Raw genomic sequence first — 3,953 nt, forward strand, 5'->3', positions numbered from 1 at the left:
CTCCCACTCCCCTCCATTCCGGCGGGGTGAGCGCTGGGCGCCTCACCTTCCGGTGAGACGCCATCTCCTTCCCCACAGGCTGGTGGGCCTTTAGCCGCGTCTGTGGCCCAAGAGCCCCGGCGTTCCCCCCTCGCGCCACTCGGAGGCAACCCACCACACGAAGTAAACGGCACAGTGATTTGATAATAATCATCATCATCATTATCATAATCACAATACTATCTATAAATGTGTTGAATATTAATCTCTACTGTGGTGTACCCCAGAGTCCAATTTTGAGAATAGTTTACTTTTATACCCATCCTCTCCTCATGATAGTTTAAAAGCATGCAATCTAATTTTGAATAGTTTCTCTTTATCATGATCATAGTTTCATAAAACTTTACAAGAAAAACAATAAAAGAAATGCTGTAAGATTTTATTGTTGGAAGATAATATTAGCAGCAGGTAATTTGCCACATGTAAACTTCCTTAACACTGTTTGATTAGGTATCAATGTCACGACAGCATACGTCAGCAGCCATTTTTTTTCAGAAGCAAGCATATCAAAAGCAGTATCTATGCATACCAAGAATCAGGCTGAACTCACCCCCCAATCAAATTTAGCAAAAGTGCAACTATTGGATAACTTGAAAAAAAATTATCCTGAATGACTATTCTGTGGTGTGGTTTTGTCTTTTTTTTCCCCTGCCCTATCTGTTTGAAAAACGGCCAGAGCCGACAATGGTAAATGTTAATTCTGGACAATGTTTCCAACCACAGATCCTTTTGTGTGTTGTCAACACCGAATTCAGCCAAGCCAGTGAATTTGTGATTCTGGCGTAAAAAAGAAGACAATAAGGAAGCGACCTGAAATTGTTGCTGGAAATAAACAAAGCAACTGGTTGAGATGGGTGTTGTAAGATGCCTTGCAAGTCGTCCACCACAATAACAAAGAGTTTACTACAGTCGTGTCATAACAAGATATGCCTAGCTTGGTGCCTCCCACAGGTCAGTTTTGATTCGATGACAGAAATCTATTTTGGGGGAGGAGACTAACGATTATCAGTCAAGATATTGTAAAACGGACTGCTAGCCAATTAGGAAGCAACCTGAAGCTGTTGCATGTCTATCAAGTTATTCACCACACTAAAAAGGTTTTTAGTTTGACACAGAATTTCGTTACAAGATAAGCTAACCGTCTGCCTAGCATCTTGTATTTCTTCTTCTACTAAGACCAAGCATGGCTCCAGGAGTTTTTCGCTCCCTGTCCGAAAGGCAGGTTGGACTACTACAAAGCGGGGCTGAGTAACTCATATATCGATATATTTTAAAACATGAAATACGCCCCACCCCCACCCCATCCCTGAATACTACTACTCCAGCTACAGTACTACTTCAAGGTATTTTCCAAGAGCCTAGATGCCCTGTGGATCTTTGCTGCCTTCCACAGGTCAATTTTTGTATTACGACAGACGTCTGGTTTGACGAGGAATCTCATGTTTGTAAAATGAGACATCATTTTGCGTGTTGTGTGCTGTGTTGATCATCTCGAGTACACCATAAAATACAAAAGCACTGGATCATATTTTACATCATCATGTGTGATGCTGTCGTATGTTTTAAAAGTCAGTTTTTGGTAACGATGCCAGATTGGCTGGAAACCAGTTCAGGGTGTAATAGATTGAGAAATACGTGCTATAAAATGGCAGCAAAACCAAATGGAAAAAAAAAGTCCTAAAACCATATGTCAGTAAAGTGGAATGTGGCCAACAATCTACGTGCTAACGTTGGCTTCAGTTGATTGCTGTTAGGTACTTATCGTAACATCCGAGACAGACGTTGCTGTTTAGGTTATATTTATTGATGTACGCGGAATGCGCTTCGGCGGAAGTTAAAATTAAACTAATTCACTTTAAGTACGACAACATGCCACCGACAAATAGTCATTATCCCCGCTAAGTGGCGGCTGCTATGTCCCCAACGGAATCCATAAATGCAGCTGCAGAGTCCGACCGGCTTGTGTTGAAGACCCTCAATTCCGGTAAGGTCTCAGTGAGAGGCGGACACGATCAGTGTAGTTTAATGTTGCTGCCTACCCGTGTAAAACGTAGCAAATCCTCACACTTGGATTCAGATGGAAGAAAAAAGTAACTCTGTAAAAAGTCGAGGAAAATTTCACGCCGAAAATCAGCGGGAGCCCTCGTCTACTCCCTCCGTCGTCAGTCAATCTTGTCTGGTCCAGGAAGGTGCCGACTGGAAAATGTAAGATGGCGGCGGATTTATATAGACCGCAGAACGCCTCACGTTGGCCACGTATCCTGCAGTTTGCTTGGAAAATCTAGAAACTTTAAATCGGTAAATCCATAATCCTGACAATTTGACACATAGATAGAAATAATGAAACATTATGAGCATTGTGTAGATATTCAAACTATACCGAATTATTACGGAAATAAGCAAAAACTATATTATCCACAACACGAGCATGAATACACAGTTAAATCAAGTTCCGGCAGATTTGAGGGGAGGAAACGTGCTCCCATTCCTAACTCATCTCACCAAACCACTTGAAATGCGTTGGAAAGGAAACTTTAAACGTATGAAAAGATGCAGACACGTACAGTTTACCATTTTACACGATGGGATTCTGTTCATTGTAACACAACTGCCGAGTCCTTTCTTTTGCGTGCTCACCAAAGTTTTTTAGATTAAAGATTTTCAAGTTCTACACAAAATTACAGTTGTGCATCATGTTTATGTGCAGAACTTTAAACCTTTGTAATATGTTAGAAAGCTCCCCACACCTTTAGTGTTCGTGGGTCGAATTTGTCCCGTGATTTAAAAGCACTAGTTATTATCCAATGCTGTTTTTCATCACAAAACTATCTTGGTATGTATTCATATCCACAGAAACACTGATTACCTTTATTTTTTTGCTCTACAGATCATTTATCTTACAATATACCACTTGTTTTTGGTTACAAAAACTGGTTGAATTCACTAATTATATTTCCTAGAGAGACAAAATGAGTAATTATAATATCCATGTCTGAAAAACTCATACAGTATTGGAGTACACCTCCCCCAAAAAGTGTTGTATCATAATTTATTATTATTTTTTTTAATGATTAAGAATAGTGACATATATGGTGCTATGGGTCAAAACTGATCTAGATTTATGGTAGGATAAAGACAAAAAGTAATTTCCTTTTCATTAAACCAACTTTATTTTAATCAGAATTGCAAGTGCAAATTTATAATTAAACCACAAAGTCAATTGTGAAAAACAATGAGTGAGTTTTGGGCTAGTGTGTGTGTGTGTGTGTGTGTGTGTGTGTGTGTGTGTGTGTGTGTGTGTGTGTGTGCGTGTGTGCACACGCGAGCACCTTTGTGCCTGTTCGATTGCGTGAACCATCACCTGAACCACGAAAAACGATATGGTGCCAGGGCTTGTAGTTGTGTATGAACCATAAACTAAACTTTGAATAACTGCGTTGTTGGGAGAACCATAAATTTAACTTTGAGAGACAAAGTGTGTGTGTGTGTGTGTGTGTGTGTCGTTTACCTGCATGAATCCTTGTATGTGATGGTTATAGTGTGCTCCTTGCAAATATATTTCTTGCAATTCTTTCATTTCTGTCAATTTCTCCACCCATTTGTCCCAAACATCCCTGATGGGAGCAAGTTTATCATTCATACAACAAGCAACTCTTTTCTCCCTGTTGTCCAAGCGGAGCACTCTTGTTGAAGAGAGATTGTGGCATAAACAATAGAGCCGCTTTACTCACTATCCCATAAACTGACAGTAGCTTCATTACAGGAGCTGCATATCGCAGTAAGAAGCAACAGTCCCATGTAGGCATTCATTTGCGTTTTATCTATCTCAATCCAGCTATTACCAAACACTCTTCTCACTTGCATGCTGGTCAGATCAAGCAGGATATTCTGTCTGAGGAAGTTGTGGAAAGAAG

At 40.2% G+C, this 3,953-nt stretch overlaps 1 protein-coding gene across 3 annotated transcripts in view; it reads right to left on the reverse strand.

The window, feature by feature from the left end:
• LOC109529634 (catenin beta-1) overlaps window positions 1-2,249 on the reverse strand; it is a 22,471-nt gene extending 20,222 nt beyond the window's left edge. For all 3 annotated transcript variants that reach the window (XR_002170867.1, XM_019893008.1, XM_019893007.1), the window contains exon 1: window positions 2,079-2,249. The gene's annotated coding sequence lies outside the window, so the exon portion shown is untranslated. The remainder of the gene's footprint in view (window positions 1-2,078) is intronic.
• Between the last annotated feature and the right edge of the window lie 1,704 nt (window positions 2,250-3,953).

Source organism: Hippocampus comes, unplaced genomic scaffold, assembly GCF_001891065.2.
Source record: "Hippocampus comes isolate QL1 unplaced genomic scaffold, H_comes_QL1_v1.1 scaffold94, whole genome shotgun sequence".
In the NCBI taxonomy this organism is placed as follows: Eukaryota; Metazoa; Chordata; class Actinopteri; order Syngnathiformes; family Syngnathidae; genus Hippocampus; species Hippocampus comes.